Source organism: Cibotium barometz, chromosome 35 (genome assembly GCF_041138505.1).
Source record: "Cibotium barometz isolate CiBa-2024 chromosome 35, ASM4113850v1, whole genome shotgun sequence".
Classification (NCBI taxonomy): domain Eukaryota; kingdom Viridiplantae; phylum Streptophyta; class Polypodiopsida; order Cyatheales; family Cibotiaceae; genus Cibotium; species Cibotium barometz.
In genome coordinates, this window is record NC_141080.1 from 5,438,120 (window position 1) to 5,458,775 (window position 20,656).

The window sequence follows — 20,656 nt, forward strand, 5'->3', positions numbered from 1 at the left end:
GTCAAAGAGATCGTGGAAATTGGCAAAGGCAGTATAATGATACACGTGGATGCTTTTATTGCGGTAAGCCTAGACATGTGCAGGCAGATTGTTATAAGAAGCAGGCTGACATGCAAAATGGAAAATTGTAGCAAAAAAATTATGCATCCTTGAGCAGAAACAATGAGGATAATGAAAGGTTGTTTGTTATGCAGCATGTCGTTAATGCCATGTCTGAAAATGTTGAAGCAACACATAAAGATAATGTATGGTACATTGATTCAAGTGCTTCAAACCACATTGATTCAAGTGCTTCGAACCACATGGATTCAGGTGCTTCGAACCACATGACAAGTCATGGGGAGTGGTTTAAGGAGATGAAAAACCTTGAAAGACCAGGTTTTGTGGAAACAGGGGATGACACTGCTCATCCAATTGCCCATGTTGGAGATGTGCCATTGTCTATGCAGGATGGCAAAGATGTACTTCATGGTCCACTCAAAGACTTTGATCGCTGATGGAGTCCGTGGTGGATGCAGTCAAGGAGGTGGCCGAATAGGTAATCAAAATTATGGCCAGTAGCAGCAACAACAACAGTCCCAGAATTCACAACAACAACAACAACACGGAGGTGGAAGAGGCCAATTCAGAGGCAGGGGGAGTCAAAGAGGTCGTGGAAATTGGCAAAGGCAATAAAATGATACAGGTGGATGCTTTTATTGTGGTAAGCCTGGACATGTGCAGATTGTTATAAGAAGCAAGCTGACATGCAAAATGGGAAATTGCAGCAAAACAACTATGCATCCTTGAGCAGAAACAATGAGGATAATGAAAGGTTGTTTGTTATGCAGCATGTCATTAATGCCATGTCTGAAAAATGTTAAAGTAGCACATAAAGATGATGCATGGTATGTTGATTCAGGTGCTTCGAACCACATGACGTCATGGGAAGTGGTTCAAGGAGATGAAAAACCTTGAAAGACTAGGTTTTGTGGAAACAGGGGATGATACTGCTCATCCAATTTCCCATGTTGGAGATATGCCATTGTTTATGCAGCAGGATGGCAAAGTGAAGTACCTTGCAGATGTACTTCATGTTCCAAACATATCAAAGAATCTTGTTTCAATTGGCTAGATGATTGAGCAGGGTTTGCAGGTTCGGTTTAACCCTGATGGTTGTTATGTTGAAGACTTTAAAGACAAGTGCAAGTTAGTTGCAAAAGGTGACAGAGTGGGTAGAATGTTTACATTGAATGTAAACATGCCTGAAGTGACGCGAGAACTTTATTAAGAAAAACTCCATTCCTTTACAAAATTAAAAACCATTTTCTTTAAACCATCTCATAGTACATTACAGTATATATCAGTACACAATCCAACTACATGCATTTACAACAATGTAATATATTCAAAAATAAATCATGAGATGATAAAAGACAACATATACAATAGAAATGTCATCAATTTAGAACGATACAGTGATGGATTGGTTAGGGTTTGATCTCATCTTCAATAAGATCCATCCTTGCCAAACGATCAACATCAATATCCATTTGATCAATTTGTAAGGCTACGATTAAATTTATTCCACTATCGATATTCTCTGTCCATTGATAATGGTATCGATGCCCTGATCATCCTCATCAACATCACTATCATCCTCAATGGTAGGGTCATCCTCATGATCATGAGAAATGGCACGCTCATCCTCATTATCATGATCATCTCTTATTTCTTGATCATCGATCACAACATCTTCATTGGCATGTTCAACATCATCTTCATTGCGGCTTGCTACATCCTCCATATGCTCCATATCAGTGAATGTATTATACATCACTTTGGAACGTTGTGCAATAGGGATGGCGTACCATCATTTAATGTCATGCACCATTGGCAGATAGATAACCTACTCAAATACACATACTGCAGTAATTAATTAGCATATCAAAAGTCAAGGGGTACGCAAGCTTAGATATATATGTACATGAAACACATTAGTAAAAAAATGCATACCTGCTCACATTGTTGTGGAAATACAAGCATATCTTTCCTTGTTTGCCAAAACTTTGTAGAGTCAATAATTACATAGCCACTTGCATGGCGTTTTATCGTTGCATTAGGCCCTTTTTCCACCACGTTCATTTGCCATTTGACATCCAAAACATACACAAAGAAGTGACGAAAGTCAAGCCTAAATATGTCTTGGATTGTGCCACAATAATCATCCATTTTTCCATTGGCTCCCTCAAAGCTACTAATGACACCGCAATCTTGTGTATTCTTTTCATCAATTCTTTGTGTTCGAAAATGCTTGCCTTCACACCATATAGCATTGAATATAGTGCATTGGACCAAAATAGAAGCAATATTTGTGTAAGCAATGTGAATAAATATTAAAAGCAAATCACTTACAACTAATGCAAAACATTAGTTCTATGTACCTTTAACATGAATCCTCGTGCATACTCCCATTCTTCTGCCCATGATATGCAGCCCCTCACCGCTCTTTGCTCTCTCCATTTCCTCATGCAACCAATCAACATGGATATCATTCGAAAGTGTTGCTAGATGCTTAGGGTACGCCTTACGAGAGCCATGTTGCCTCCGAAAGAGAGCTCTTTCTGCTTGCCTTTTTGTCTTTGCATCCTCATATCTTGTAACCCATCTTCTCATCACATCACTATTAACAATGCAAGTGAAATTGAGATCATCAATCAATGTTCTGTCAATTACTTTACTCTATCCTTTTCCTTGAGGCACAATAGAGGTCATCCTCAAGTCCTCTTCATTGCTCCATAGTCGCAGCAAAGAGCTATCCCCACCTGACCAAGAAATTCTAAAATATATACAAGAGAATCTTGTATCAACCAACCCTCGGCCATGCTTTCTTCGGGCCTTGCACTTTGCCTCACAAAGTCTTTTAAGGTCTTCATGAAGCGCTCCAGGAAGAACATCCAACGTGCATGCACAGTCATGCATGCACAGTGCCACATAAAGCGATTTCGTCCACTAAATGCACAATGAGATGTAGTTGACTTGTGAGAATGGTTCGCGGAAAAGTCTCCTCTACCAAACAAACCACCTCCACTACCATAACACACGCATCATCCAACGTGGCTGGATCAATTGCTTTGGAACTAACATATGTGAAAAATAAATGAATAGTACGTTATACCTCATGCACGTTCATTTTGGCAAGGTATAATGAAGGGTGATCTGACATGGGTTTTACATACCTCACAAGCTCACCCATCTTATAAATACATTTTTTCAAACTCTTGTTTGCACAATGGTTGATGCTAGTAGGTAGTATGAACTGCACACATAAGAGCACATGTATGTATGGTTTATGGCATTACAAAATTTAATTTCAACGTACAAGACTTGGAAAACACTTACTTGGAGCATCTTGTGCCAATCGTGGGACTTCAACCCATATAGTTGCTCAATGCCTCTTTTCTTAGTGGTTGTAAAGGCTCCCTTCAATGATCTCATGCATCCAGTGGGAGTACGCAAAGTGGTGATGGCCTGCTTTACCTGCTTCTCCTCTTTCTTTGATATAATCCATGGTGCAGGCGGAAGACGAATGTGCCCACCCTCCTCTCGTGGGCCAAGCTTGATGCATACGTCCTGCAACCCGCAAGTTCTCCCGTACGCTAACATTGTCTCATTTACCAATAACATGTTCCCAAATACCAGATCCCACATTCTTGAAGATGTGCATGGGATCAAGAAGATGGTTGATCTTAAGATGGGTCCAATATGGTAGCCGAAAAAAAATGGAGTACCTACACAAGGGATTTCTCTATGTGATCTTTAATCCAATTAGAGACTACACAAAACAAGATTGAAAAACATTACTGTACCTGTTCATGCCATCTAGAGGAAGAACATTTGTAGACTCCCAAATACGCTTCCAATCTTTTGCACGAAGTGTTTGTGGAGGAATGTTACTCTTACTAGCAACATATTAAGGATGATCTGACGGGAGAAATCGATGATGATTATCGAATATGGTCTTACACAAACCGTCAGCATACTCATGTACTAAAACGAAGGGCCACAAACAGGACATGCATGTTTACACGATGTTTAAAACCTGTTAAAATATAAATAAAAGTGAGAATAATAAAGTCAATAGTTATAATTAATATAGCCAATAGTATTAGAGTAGGGAGGTAATTAGAATTCTTACCAGAACAATCGTTGTATCCTGGAGAGTCATGCATTGTCCACATCAACACTGCTTTTAAGTCGAAGTGTCAAGAGGAAGGAGGCCTGCTAATGTCCACCACCGCAACACCTCTCCATAGTTCCTCCAACTCATCAATCAACGGTTCGAGATAAACATCCATATGCTTGTAATGTTTCCCTGGAATTAGAAGGGATAACATAAGATGTCCCTTCTTGATCTCGCCACCATTGATGGTGGAAGGTTGTAATTCACCAACACAACTAGCCACACGCTGTATGCGGTGCTTTTGAAACCAAATGGATTAACTCCATCCATAACTAGGCCAAGTCTCAAGTTTCTGGGCTCTATTTTTTAAAGCTGGGCCACTCATCTTCAATATGCTTCCAAGCAGGAGTGTCTGCGAGAATTCTCCACATGCCATCATCCGATCGATGTGAGGAATGCCATGACATGAGCTTTGCTATGGATTTGCACTTGAACATGTGTTTGATGTGAGGAATTATAGGAAAGTGTCACAAGACTTTATGAGGTACATCAAAACTCTTCACATCTGTTCTATACCTTGCTTCACCACAAGTGGGACAATGTCGAGCCTCCTTATGCGTCCCACGAAAGAGAATGCAATCATTCACGCATGCATGTATGCGATCATAATCCAATCCTCCAAGAGATGTCACATAGCACCTTGCTATGTCTCTTGAGGTGGGTAGTCTATTCCCCTTTGGAAGCATGTTTGATAATAGCCTGCATCCAATATCATCAATTAGTCCTAAACCCTAAACCCTAAACCCTAAATCCTAAACCACTAATTCAAATTTGCAAGTTAGAATTCTTACTTCAATAATGCGTCAAGACTTGCATTGCTCCATCCATAAACTGTTTGTATATTGAGTAGTTCAAGTGAAGCACGTGAAATAGAGAATGTGCACCCTTCAAAAACCGGTGTCGATGAAGCCTTGTGTAAAGATGCTCTTGTTCCATATCATGTCATCCATACCTTTGGGATCATCCCTAAAAAGTACCGCACCATACACTTCCTCTTCCACAACTCCGTGGGGTGCAGGGCTGTTGTCATCCCTTTCCCACTCATCTCTGACAATAGATCCCGAAGCTCCAGCATCATCTCGTCGACGCTTTGCGTGCTCTCGCCACGCGTAGGGAACCATGTTAGGGTGTGGTACTACATCCTGCTTCAATTAGAGTATCTATATTACAACTCCATTAATTTGGACACCATGAGTCATTTGAATACTATCAAATTACATCTAATCACGTCTAAACCTGTTTGATTCCATTCTCCATACATGGAGATGTGATTCAAGGTAATTCGACGCGCTTGTACAATGCATCCTTGACATCGATTACACATACACTTGATCTTTTGTCCCAATCACACATCGTCCTCTCGCGATTACGATGATGCATTGTCTCATCCTCACGAACTGCTTGAGGAGGTTGATGACATCCTATGTACAAAAGAGCAAACACATAATCATAATCAGTTTTTAATGAAAGTATAAAAAGTTTCTATATCTTGTGTTGATCGCGTCTAATAGCGCGTCTCACTGTTTTAAATCGCATGTAACAGTGCATCTAGATCTATAAAATCGCGTGTATAAACGTGGCTGTTTAATTATACATGCGAATATACACGCGCTCCTACACGCGACCACCTGTCTATACCTAAAATAACCTGCCGCCTTCTCCAAAAAACCATTTTCAAACTCAGCTTTCCTCTCCTTCGTCGTCGCCAAATCTTCCCTCTTCCAACAGAGCACTAAAGCCAAGTGGAAGGAGCAGACATGGGTGCAAGGAGCAGACACGGGTGAAGGAAACTATCCAAAAAGAAGACTCACTTTTTCAAAGGTGAGTCAGTTTGTCCTTTGTTGTAAGATTCCTCCCCAGCCTCTCAAAATGTCCAGCATCTTCCCCTGTAATCAATTCCTCTTCAGAAATATAAAAGATTTGTTTCTAACTATTTTAACCTAGAGAGAGAAAATATTCTAGAGAGAGAATATTCAGATTTTTAATATTTTTGGATAGAAAAGTATTTCATCTTATTAAAATAAGTTCCCCTGAAACAGAAATTCAAAAAGAACTTTCCAATGTGCAATTGGAATTAATTGGAAATAGGTGTAAAGGACCTTAGCCTAAGGGTCTACATTTTCAGAAATTTTTGGATTATGGTCCAATTAAGGTTCCTATGGGCCAATAGCATCAATCCATGTGTAGGAAGGAGATAAATCCAATTTGTAAAAGAAGATACCCAAAAATGAGTAAATGCTCACATAAGATGAAGAGTTGAAAATGTACAAGGTTTATTAGTAAAAAACTATGAGCAATATTAAAAATATGAGATATTTTGGGTATCCAAAAATGAGTAAATGCTCACATAAGATGAAGGGTTGAAAATGTACAAGGTTTATTAGTAAAAAACTATGAGCAATATTAAAAATATGAGATATTTTGGGTATAATGATTCCATTTTGACACATATGTAAGGAAGGGGAGTTCTTTAAAGGAGGTGCATATTTCACATAAGATGAAGAGTTGAAAATGTACAAGGTTTATTAGTAAAAAAACTATGAGCAATATTAAAAATATGAGATATTTTGGGTATAATGATTCCATTTTGACACATATGTAAGGAAGGGGAGTTCTATAAAGGAGGTGCATATTTCACATGCTTGAATGAGTTTTAAACTCATAAAAATTGAGATATTTCATCTCTCCTCTCTCCTCATTCAAGTCTAGTTCCAAAAAGTTAGCTTAACTGACCTAAAAATGGTCAAATATTGACCAAACTGATTTAGAAAATTCTAGAATCAGTTTGTTTGATTAGGAGCTCAATTTTTCCTATAAATAGAAGCCTCCCCCTTGTTGAAAAATATATAGTGTTTATGCATCGTTACTCTACTCCACCTAAGCCAAGAACTCTGAATTCATTAATAATTCACTAGTTTTTGGAGCTTCCCTCTTTCTTCAATCCCCATTGGTGGCTCCATCAACATACTTAATCAATTGATTGGTTGTTGGGGGCCTCTACCGTGAACAAAGAATCAAGAAATTTGTAAGGTAATTAGTGAATTTTGATCATTTTCTATAATTTCTCAATGTTTCTCTCTTCTCAACCCCTCTCAAGCTTGAGAAGCTTAATTGGAATGGTTTTTGAATGCTATTGAAGTTAATTGATGAATGGTAGCATAATTTGATGAATGCTATTGAAGTTAATTGATTAATGATAGTTAAGAATTACATAAATTTCCATTTATGTTTAATTCTAATGGTTTTTATGTAATTTCTCTCTCTCACTCAAGAAATGGTCATACTCATGACCCATTCTCAATCCAAATGAAGCTTTTCCTTAATCCAAGATTAATCTATGCTTGAGACCAAATTAATGGCTTTTTTCTATGCTTTTAGTTTATGTATTTTGTGAATATTGATGATTCAATCCATTATGGATTAATGATCCAATTAGGGATCATTCTATTTATTTCCTTAATGATAAGCTTTATCCCTTAGAAAATTTGAGATTTATCAGTCATAGCAGCGGAGCTATGGTAAAATTTTTATAAAAATTACGCATAAAATAATTTCATTCAAAGCATGAAAAGAGGACTTCCTACCATATTCTAGGAATTATCATCCTAGATTAATTGAAAGATATTCATTGTAATCATAGAGAAATTGATTTTTATATTATACATAATTGATTTTCATGCATAAAGGTATGCATAAAAGATTATTATTTTAACATAAAAGTGTTACTTTTATCATAATTAGATTTCATGCATAGAGGTATGCATAAATGATTATTATTTTAATGTAAAAGTGTTACTTTTATCATATTTGAATTTTATGCATAGAGGTATGCATAAAAGATGATTATTTTATTACAAAAGTGTTACTTTTAGCATAATTGAATTTCATGCATAGAGGTATGCATAAAAGATGATTATTTTATTACAAAAGTGTTACTTTTAGCATAGTTGGATTTCATGCATAGAGGTATGTATAAAAGATGATTATTTTATTGTTAAAGTATTACTTTTATCATAATTGGATTTCATGCATAGAGGTATGCATAAAAGTTGATTATTTTATTATAAAAGTGTTACTTTTATCATAATTGGATTTCATGCATAGAGGTATGCATAAAAGTTGATTATTTTATTATAAAAGTATTACTTTTATCATATTTGGATTTCATGCATAGAGGTATGCATAAAAGTTGATTATTTTATTATAAAAGTGTTACTTTTATCATATTTGGATTTCATGCATAGAGGTATGCATAAAAGTTGATTATTTTATTATAAAAGTGTTACTTTTATCATATTTGAATTTCATGCATAGAGGTATGCAAAAAAGTTGATTATTTTATTATAGAAGTGTTACTTTTATCATATTGGATTTCATGCATAGAGGTATGCATAAAAGATATTCTTTTTATACTAAAAGTGTGATTTTTATCATAAATGGATTTTATGCATAACTTAGATGCATAAGAGAAATTCTTTTATTCTAAAAGTGTAATTCCTACCAAATTGAATTTATGCATAAGAAGATGCATAAAAGATTGATTTTAAATTTAAAAGTGTCATTCCCATCTAAATTGAATTTATGCATAGGAAAATACATAAAAGATTGAAATTTAATTCAAAAGTGTCATTTTCATTTAAAATTAATTTATGCATAGAAAGATGCATAAAAGATTGATTTTTACTTCGAAAGTATTAATCTCCTTAAATAGAATTTATGCATAAATAAATGTGTAAAGAAATCTTATATCAAATATAAGAATTCTCTTATATTCTATAAATAGATATGAGATGTAATAGTATGTGATAAGAGGTGTATAAGATGTGATAAGAGGTGATAAGATGCTTATGAAATAAGTTAGGAGGTGATAAGATGAATTAAGATGTGTATGGGATGAGGTAAGAAGTGTATGTGATAGGATAAGATGTATATGGGTTGTGATAGGGCGAGAATGGATGTGATGTAAAAGATTAGATGTGAAGGCATATGGGGCTATATGAATGGGAATATGGAAATGGATGTATGTATGTGGATGTGTGGATGTGGAGATGGGAGTGTGGATGTATGAATGTGAAAATGGATGTATGCATAAAGATGTATATGCATAGATGTGAATGTGGATGTAGATGTGGATGAATAAATGTGAATGGGAATGTGGATGTGGATGTATGTGAATGTGGATGTGGATGTAGATGTGGATGTATAGATGTGAATGTGGAATGTGGATGTGGATGTATGTATGTATGTGGATGTAGATGTGGATGTATAGATGTGAATGGGAATGTGGATGTGGATGTATGTGAATGTGGATGTATGTGAATGTGGATGTAGATGTGAATGTATAGATGTGAATGTGGAATGTGGATGTGGATGTATGTATGTATGTGGATGTAGATGTGGATGTATAGATGTGAATGGAAATGTGGATATGGATGTATGTATGTATGTGGATGTGGATGTATGAATGAGGACGTGATAGTGGATGTATGCATGTGGATGTGGATGTATGGATGTGGATATGGATGTGTATGTATGAATGTGGATATGGGATGTGGATGTATAAATGAGGATGTGAAAATGGAGGTAAGCATGTAAATGTGGATGTATGGATGTGAATGTGGATGTGGATGTGGATGTATGGATGTGGATATGGATGTGTATGTATGAATGTGGATATGGGATGTGGATATATAAATGAGGATGTAAAAATGGATGTATGCATGTAGATGTGGATGTATGGATGTGAATGTGAATGTGTATATGAATTAATGTGTCGTCGATATGAGGAAATGGATGAGAATGAGTACACATTGAATGGAATGTGGAATAAGTAATGTGGACTAAGGAGGGATAATGTGGAAAGACGAGAGTTCGATTTAGAAACTGTATTTTGTGACTGTTTGTAAATGACTGTTTTATGTCAAGAATGCTGGGGAAGCATTTTGACCGTCTTGTGGATTAAGGTCATGAAGACCTAACTGTTAAAGTTGCAACTGCTGACGGAGAGTCAATGGTGGAGGACGTCTCGCGTAGCAAGGTCGACCGAGGTCTTGACCAGCCTCCGTTCGATTTAAATGGTGAGTTTCCGGTACGGTGGATGAGGGACCAAGGAAGCGGCCTATGAGTGAAGCGCTAGGTCACCTGCGAAGGATCCTAGAGGGTGCTGACCATACGGTGCTCGGGCTCTGGGTCGCCCACACGTGCGTCGTGGAAGATATTGGAATAGAGAATAAGAATTGTTTTCTGAAACCGGGCATGGATCTGGTTGATTGACCTTGCTGGTTCTCAACGGATGAGTCCATGGCTCTTTTATATGGATCTGTGGGATGATCTTGCTAATCTTCCACGGAGATTCCATTCTATTATATGAATATATTGCCGGTTACTATGAGCTCGGAACTATGGAAAAGGCCCGTGATGAGTGAACAGGTGGTGAGCGTTCTGGTTGCCAATGATGCCATAAGTATACCGATGAATGAATGACTGGAAATAAGGATTCAACCAGAGACTATGAGGATTGTCATCAGTGACATAATGGTTTCATTAAAGGATTGTTTTAAAGTTAGCTGATGCTAAGAAAAAGGCAATTTCATATTGGGTGTGTAAGTGGTGTGACTAGTTTTATGTTTGCATGAACTTCCGGCTAGGGGGCCTTGGAACTCTTTTCCTTGGTACCCGGGACAAAACCTAACCAAATTCTTAATTGGATCCCATCACTACAGTGGCTGGGCGGTTGGCTAACCCATGGGACTGGATCCCATCACTACAGTGCCCATGGGACTGGATGGGGTTAGGCTAGACTGATGGATCCGTAAATCGAGATTTAATTTCTATTATTACGATAGATGAAATAAATCCCGGATAGTAATTGTTCTATGGATAGGAATCAACGGCTGTGCCTCTTCATGGGAAAAAAGCATTGATCCCAATGATCCAAGTGCAAGTTTCTTCCTTGATCTGACCAAGCACCGTTAGAGGTGCAGTCGGATCAGTTTGATCAGTAATGATCTTGACTACGTTAGAGTAAAGAGTTATCCTGGTGGAATCGCCCGTGCTTTCCGGGTAAAGGAAGTTTTTCCGGTTTCGGTTTTGGACAAACCGATGGATTAGTCTCTTGTCTGGATATCCGTGAGCGAGGCCCCGAGTGTGAGACCCCTACCCACACACGATGTGCTACTTCTGCTGCTAGCACCCCAAATCGGTTGCGCGGTGGTGACCGAGATCTTACAGTTGGTATCAGAGCGAAATTGAAAGCTAATAAAGATAATTAAATTCTTATCTGAAATTGGTAATAAGAATTCAGAAACAGCATTTTCATAATGTATTTTCATTCCGTAAGCTTCTTTAATGAAGAAATTTTAATCAAAGAAATTATTTTTATAGATGGAAGTTTCCCATTTATCTGGTATTCCCGACCTCACCCAGTCTCAAGATATGATTGCATTTGCCTTCGAGCATCTCATCTCTTCCGCTTCAACACGAACAAGCCGAGCAAGACTCGCACGCCATTTCGAGGAATTATATTTTCCTAACCTAGTGGAGAGACAACAGCATAAGTGGTTTGCAGGGCTATATATCCACGCCTCTTGCAATCGGCGTGCAATGCTGAGGCAGAACCTCTCATTGGCCGTGATTTTGATAAAGCTGAAAATGACGCGTGGTGTCATTCTATATCTTTCAACGCCTCAAAATTTCAGACTTGCTTGCCGAGTTTATAGACTCTTCAGTCGATTTATCCCTAAGGAGAAAATAATAGCTCCCTTCGCAATTAGAGAAATTATGTAACAAGGCATGACTATGGCCCAGTACCGTCGTCTTATACGTCTCTCGAGATTTTGAATTTTGGAGCCGAGTCACTCTATGTATTTATTGCAACTTGTATATAAATATACAAATGTTTTTCCTGTTATTTAAGTGATTGTTTACGGACAATCGGATAAAGAAAAATCTGTTTATCAGACTTATGTCATAGATCTCCAATAAGATCAACTGAGGAGCCAATTATGTCAAAAATTTATCAAGACACACAAAAAGGTTGTAATTGTGTGATATAATTCATACAATTTGTTATTCAAACTGAAATTCGTAAATTAGTAATTAGGACTTCAATTGGAAGTACCGCAATTGTATAGAACCCTGACTTGCTTGAGACCTAGACATGATGGTATTTACCTTATAGTTTCGAGTATCATGATTATCCGTATATACCGAGGATATAATTGTAGCTCTTTACCGGCAGTATATACTAGTAAATCTAAGACTTGAAATTATAAGCATTAATGCTATCCACTTGATGAATTCGAATGTGGTTGATATAATTTTTAATTCTGTTTGAGAACTGATGAATTGATTGGGATTTTGATTGAAAAATGATGATTTTTGAAATTTAGTTGAAATATAATAACCTGAGCAAAACCACAATGAGGATGAATGGGACGAGTCCCTGTGATGATAAATGATGATAATGATTTCAGCAAATCACTATGAGATTAGTGGATTATACTGCCAAATTGCTACTGTTAATACTTGACACAGATGATCAAATTAAGGGATGTCAAATTGAGAACTTACTTAACTGAAATTTCCGTGGTGGAGGAATGTTCAGAAGAAAATTTTTCGGTCTAATGGACCATTATCGTGTTAAAGATATGAATGATATGATCTGAATGAATTGTTATTTAATGATGAGTTCTATATAAGGGATATTTATCCCCGTATTCTGTTGGGTTGACCTGAATATAAGGAACCCTAGAATAAATTGGATCTTAAGAAAAAGAGTTGTCCTCTACTTGCGAGATAAGGACATCTCGCACTTTTTAAATGGGGTAGAATGTAAGATTTTTCCCCTAGCCTTCGAGGTATACAGGAATAAGAATCTTATAATTATTCCCTCTCTAAATAAAAGAAAGATTCTGTTTAAAAAGGGAAGACACTTTACCAGAATACCTTCTCAGGAGCCCACCTGTTTTAAAGATTCAGAACGATGAATTCAGAAGTGAGAACCGGTGTTTTGGATGCCAAGGTTTTTACCGTCAGTTAAAAGACTGCCCGACTCCTACCATGAAAAGGGCACAGGGAAGTCTAGAACCCAAATTCAGAGACCAATTCCTTCATACCAATCTAATCAGGGTCCGTCTCTCGGACAAGATTGCTTAACTCCATTAACTAGGTCCGACCAATTGATTAGGGTCGAGATGACCGGTCAAATGCTTGGCGACTTAAAGCAACAGATGCAGGCAATTCATAAAGATATAAACGCTGCCCAGGACTGACAGAGACAATATACAGATAAGAAGAGGACAATCAGAGAATTTAAAGAAGTAGTTATAGTCTTCATTTGAATACGGACCAAAGAATTTCTTTATCTCTAGGGGAGTATAAGTAGTTATCCCCCAGATATTGTGGACCAAAGAAAATAGGTGACTTAGCCTACGAAATTCTTTTATCTCTTCATCTCAAAGTTCTTAATGCCTTCTATAGAAAAATGTGCCAAACCCAAATCATGGAAAGACGATAAAACTTCAGTGGCAAGATACCGTTGGCTTCTAAGTTACGCTAGCTCCTTCCTTTATATAAGTCATAACTTTTACTTGTCGCTCACAGTAATCTTACTTCCATCGATCTCCCTTCTTCTTAATCTCCTTCATGGCTTGGCAACAGGAATTAGTTTTATCCATGATGATTTCTCACCTTCAAGACGCAAGTGAGTCTGTGAAGAAAGATTTTATAGAACAGTATGAGCGCTCACTTTTTCCTCACTTGGGAACGTCTGTAGCTCAGACCAAATGGCGGACCTATCAAGACATAACTAGGGTAACACCCTGGGGTCAGCAGCACTTTCGTAACAATGTCCGCTTGGCCATGGTTATTGAAGCCTTGGGTTTGGGTCCCCGATACTACTGCGTCATGAGATCAAGACATCTTGGGTTTTCTGAGTGGGTCTTCTTACTGGCGTGTTTTCTTCCTCATCAGAAGATATGCCTTCACCCCATTTTTGGCTTGCCTCTCAGAGGTCCTTTAGTTAGATCACCTCATACCACTGAGATAGGTGCGGCAATAACCAACAGAATTATTCCCATAGATGAGTTACCTTATACGTGCGCAGTTTGTGAGTGCTGCTTTTGTGATCATATGATGGGCGGGCTTATTGAAGTGTAAAGAGTTCTTCTATCTTTACTGTATATGTTCCAAGAATGAATAAAGTTTAAATCTTGTTCTTGTCTTGACCCTTACTCTCTTTGAGACTTTTTTAATTGGTGATTAATCTTAATTAAAAATTTTCTCTCAGTCTCATACTTGTGCATCTTGCGAAATTACCCCCAGTTTGCGAGATGAGGGCATCTCGCGTTTTTCAAGTGGGAGAGAATGTAAGATTCCTCCCCAGCCTCTCAAAATGTCTAGCATCTTCCCCTGTAATCAATCCCTCTTCAGAAATATAAAAGACTTGTTTCTAACTATTTTAACCTAGAGAGAAAAAATATTCTAGAGAGAGAATATTTAGATTTTTAATATTTTTGGATAGAAATATTTCTCATCTTATTAAAATAAGTTCCCCTGAAATAGAAATTCAAAAAGAACTTTCCAATGTGCAATTGGAATTAATTGGAAATGGGTATAAAGGACCTTAGCCTAAGGGTCTACATTTTCAGAAATTCTTGGATTATGGTCCAATTAAGGTTCCTATGGGCCAATAGCATCAATCCATGTGTAGGGAGGAGATAAATCCAATTTGTAAAAGAAGATACCCAAAAATGAGTAAATGCTCACATAAGATGAAGAGTTGAAAATGTACAAGGTTTATTAGTAAAAAACTATGAGCAATATTAAAAATATGAGATATTTTGGGTATCCAAAAATGAGTAAATGCTCACATAAGATGAAGAGTTTAAAATGTACAAGGTTTATTAGTAAAAAACTATGAGCAATATTAAAAATATGAGATATTTTGGGTATCCAAAAATGAGTAAATGCTCACATAAGATGAAGAGTTGAAAATGTACAAGGTTTATTAGTAAAAAACTATGAGCAATATTAAAAATATGAGATATTTTGGGTATAATGATTCCATTTTGACACATATGTAAGGAAGGGGAGTTCTTTAAAGGAGGTGCATATTTCACATAAGATGAAGAGTTGAAAATGTACAAGGTTTATTAGTAAAAAACTATGAGCAATATTAAAAATATGAAATATTTTGGGTATAATGATTTCATTTTGACACATATGTAAGGAAGGGGAGTTCTTTAAAGGAGGTGCATATTTCACATGCTTGAATGAGTTTTAAACTCATAAAAATTGAGATATTTCATCTCTCCTCTCTCCTCATTCAAGTCTAGTTCCAAAAAGTTAGCTTAACTGACCTAAAAATGGTCAAATATTGACCAAAGTGATTTAGAAAATTCTAGAATCAGTTTGTTTGGTTAGGAGCTCAATTTTTCCTATAAATAGAATCCTCCCCCTTGTTGAAAAATATATAGTGTTTATGCATCGTTACTCTACTCCACCTAAGCCAATAACTCTGAATTCATTAATAATTCACTAGTTTTTGGAGCTTCCCTCTTTCTTCAATCCCCATTGGTGGCTCCATCAACATACTTAATCAATTGATTGGTTGTTGGGGGCCTCTACCGTGAACAAAGAATCAAGAAATTTGTAAGGTAATTAGTGAATTTTGATCATTTTCTATAATTTCTCAATGTTTCTCTCTTCTCAACCCCTCTCAAGCTTGAGAAGCTTAATTGGAATGGTTTTTGAATGCTATTGAAGTTAATTGATGAATGGTAGCATAATTTGATGAATGCTATTGAAGTTAATTGATTAATGATAGTTAAGAATTACATAAATTTCCATTTATGTTTAATTCTAATGGTTTTTATGTAATTTCTCTCTCTCACTCAAGAAATGGTCATACTCATGACCCATTCTCAATCCAAATGAAGCTTTTCCTTAATCCAAGATTAATCTATGCTTGAGACCAAATTAATGGCTTTTTTCTATGCTTTTAGTTTATGTATTTTGTGAATATTGATGATTCAATCCATTATGGATTAATGATCCAATTAGGGATCATTCTATTTATTTCCTTAATGATAAGCTTTATCCCTTAGAAAATTTGAGATTTATCAGTCATAGCAGCGGAGCTATGGTAAAATTTTTATAAAAATTACGCATAAAATAATTTCATTCAAAGCATGAAAAGAGGACTTCCTACCATATTCTAGGAATTATCATCCTAGATTAATTGAAAGATATTCATTGTAATCATAGAGAAATTGATTTTTATATTATACATAATTGATTTTCATGCATAAAGGTATGCATAAAAGATTATTATTTTAACATAAAAGTGTTACTTTTATCATAATTAGATTTCATGCATAGAGGTATGCATAAATGATTATTATTTTAATGTAAAAGTGTTACTTTTATCATATTTGAATTTTATGCATAGAGGTATGCATAAAAGATGATTATTTTATTACAAAAGTGTTACTTTTAGCATAATTGAATTTCATGCATAGAGGTATGCATAAAAGATGATTATTTTATTACAAAAGTGTTACTTTTAGCATAGTTGGATTTCATGCATAGAGGTATGTATAAAAGATGATTATTTTATTGTTAAAGTATTACTTTTATCATAATTGGATTTCATGCATAGAGGTATGCATAAAAGTTGATTATTTTATTATAAAAGTGTTACTTTTATCATAATTGGATTTCATGCATAGAGGTATGCATAAAAGTTGATTATTTTATTATAAAAGTATTACTTTTATCATATTTGGATTTCATGCATAGAGGTATGCATAAAAGTTGATTATTTTATTATAAAAGTGTTACTTTTATCATATTTGGATTTCATGCATAGAGGTATGCATAAAAGTTGATTATTTTATTATAAAAGTGTTACTTTTATCATATTTGAATTTCATGCATAGAGGTATGCAAAAAAGTTGATTATTTTATTATAGAAGTGTTACTTTTATCATATTGGATTTCATGCATAGAGGTATGCATAAAAGATATTCTTTTTATACTAAAAGTGTGATTTTTATCATAAATGGATTTTATGCATAACTTAGATGCATAAGAGAAATTCTTTTATTCTAAAAGTGTAATTCCTACCAAATTGAATTTATGCATAAGAAGATGCATAAAAGATTGATTTTAAATTTAAAAGTGTCATTCCCATCTAAATTGAATTTATGCATAGGAAAATACATAAAAGATTGAAATTTAATTCAAAAGTGTCATTTTCATTTAAAATTAATTTATGCATAGAAAGATGCATAAAAGATTGATTTTTACTTCGAAAGTATTAATCTCCTTAAATAGAATTTATGCATAAATAAATGTGTAAAGAAATCTTATATCAAATATAAGAATTCTCTTATATTCTATAAATAGATATGAGATGTAATAGTATGTGATAAGAGGTGTATAAGATGTGATAAGAGGTGATAAGATGCTTATGAAATAAGTTAGGAGGTGATAAGATGAATTAAGATGTGTATGGGATGAGGTAAGAAGTGTATGTGATAGGATAAGATGTATATGGGTTGTGATAGGGCGAGAATGGATGTGATGTAAAAGATTAGATGTGAAGGCATATGGGGCTATATGAATGGGAATATGGAAATGGATGTATGTATGTGGATGTGTGGATGTGGAGATGGGAGTGTGGATGTATGAATGTGAAAATGGATGTATGCATAAAGATGTATATGCATAGATGTGAATGTGGATGTAGATGTGGATGAATAAATGTGAATGGGAATGTGGATGTGGATGTATGTGAATGTGGATGTGGATGTAGATGTGGATGTATAGATGTGAATGTGGAATGTGGATGTGGATGTATGTATGTATGTGGATGTAGATGTGGATGTATAGATGTGAATGGGAATGTGGATGTGGATGTATGTGAATGTGGATGTATGTGAATGTGGATGTAGATGTGAATGTATAGATGTGAATGTGGAATGTGGATGTGGATGTATGTATGTATGTGGATGTAGATGTGGATGTATAGATGTGAATGGAAATGTGGATATGGATGTATGTATGTATGTGGATGTGGATGTATGAATGAGGACGTGATAGTGGATGTATGCATGTGGATGTGGATGTATGGATGTGGATATGGATGTGTATGTATGAATGTGGATATGGGATGTGGATGTATAAATGAGGATGTGAAAATGGAGGTAAGCATGTAAATGTGGATGTATGGATGTGAATGTGGATGTGGATGTGGATGTATGGATGTGGATATGGATGTGTATGTATGAATGTGGATATGGGATGTGGATATATAAATGAGGATGTAAAAATGGATGTATGCATGTAGATGTGGATGTATGGATGTGAATGTGAATGTGTATATGAATTAATGTGTCGTCGATATGAGGAAATGGATGAGAATGAGTACACATTGAATGGAATGTGGAATAAGTAATGTGGACTAAGGAGGGATAATGTGGAAAGACGAGAGTTCGATTTAGAAACTGTATTTTGTGACTGTTTGTAAATGACTGTTTTATGTCAAGAATGCTGGGGAAGCATTTTGACCGTCTTGTGGATTAAGGTCATGAAGACCTAACTGTTAAAGTTGCAACTGCTGACGGAGAGTCAATGGTGGAGGACGTCTCGCGTAGCAAGGTCGACCGAGGTCTTGACCAGCCTCCGTTCGATTTAAATGGTGAGTTTCCGGTACGGTGGATGAGGGACCAAGGAAGCGGCCTATGAGTGAAGCGCTAGGTCACCTGCGAAGGATCCTAGAGGGTGCTGACCATACGGTGCTCGGGCTCTGGGTCGCCCACACGTGCGTCGTGGAAGATATTGGAATAGAGAATAAGAATTGTTTTCTGAAACCGGGCATGGATCTGGTTGATTGACCTTGCTGGTTCTCAACGGATGAGTCCATGGCTCTTTTATATGGATCTGTGGGATGATCTTGCTAATCTTCCACGGAGATTCCATTCTATTATATGAATATATTGCCGGTTACTATGAGCTCGGAACTATGGAAAAGGCCCGTGATGAGTGAACAGGTGGTGAGCGTTCTGGTTGCCAATGATGCCATAAGTATACCGATGAATGAATGACTGGAAATAAGGATTCAACCAGAGACTATGAGGATTGTCATCAGTGACATAATGGTTTCATTAAAGGATTGTTTTAAAGTTAGCTGATGCTAAGAAAAAGGCAATTTCATATTGGGTGTGTAAGTGGTGTGACTAGTTTTATGTTTGCATGAACTTCCGGCTAGGGGGCCTTGGAACTCTTTTCCTTGGTACCCGGGACAAAACCTAACCAAATTCTTAATTGGATCCCATCACTACAGTGGCTGGGCGGTTGGCTAACCCATGGGACTGGATCCCATCACTACAGTGCCCATGGGACTGGATGGGGTTAGGCTAGACTGATGGATCCGTAAATCGAGATTTAATTTCTATTATTACGATAGATGAAATAAATCCCGGATAGTAATTGTTCTATGGATAGGAATCAACGGCTGTGCCTCTTCATGGGAAAAAAGCATTGATCCCAATGATCCAAGTGCAAGTTTCTTCCTTGATCTGACCAAGCACCGTTAGAGGTGCAGTCGGATCAGTTTGATCAGTAATGATCTTGACTACGTTAGAGTAAAGAGTTATCCTGGTGGAATCGCCCGTGCTTTCCGGGTAAAGGAAGTTTTTCCGGTTTCGGTTTTGGACAAACCGATGGATTAGTCTCTTGTCTGGATATCCGTGAGCGAGGCCCCGAGTGTGAGACCCCTACCCACACACGATGTGCTACTTCTGCTGCTAGCACCCCAAATCGGTTGCGCGGTGGTGACCGAGATCTTACAGTTGGTATCAGAGCGAAATTGAAAGCTAATAAAGATAATTAAATTCTTATCTGAAATTGGTAATAAGAATTCAGAAACAGCATTTTCATAATGTATTTTCATTCCGTAAGCTTCTTTAATGAAGAAATTTTAATCAAAGAAATTATTTTTATAGATGGAAGTTTCCCATTTATCTGGTATTCCCGACCTCACCCAGTCTCAAGATATGATTGCATTTGCCTTCGAGCATCTCATCTCTTCCGCTTCAACACGAACAAGCCGAGCAAGACTCGCACGCCATTTCGAGGAATTATATTTTCCTAACCTAGTGGAGAGACAACAGCATAAGTGGTTTGCAGGGCTATATATCCACGCCTCTTGCAATCGGCGTGCAATGCTGAGGCAGAACCTCTCATTGGCCGTGATTTTGATAAAGCTGAAAATGACGCGTGGTGTCATTCTATATCTTTCAACGCCTCAAAATTTCAGACTTGCTTGCCGAGTTTATAGACTCTTCAGTCGATTTATCCCTAAGGAGAAAATAATAGCTCCCTTCGCAATTAGAGAAATTATGTAACAAGGCATGACTATGGCCCAGT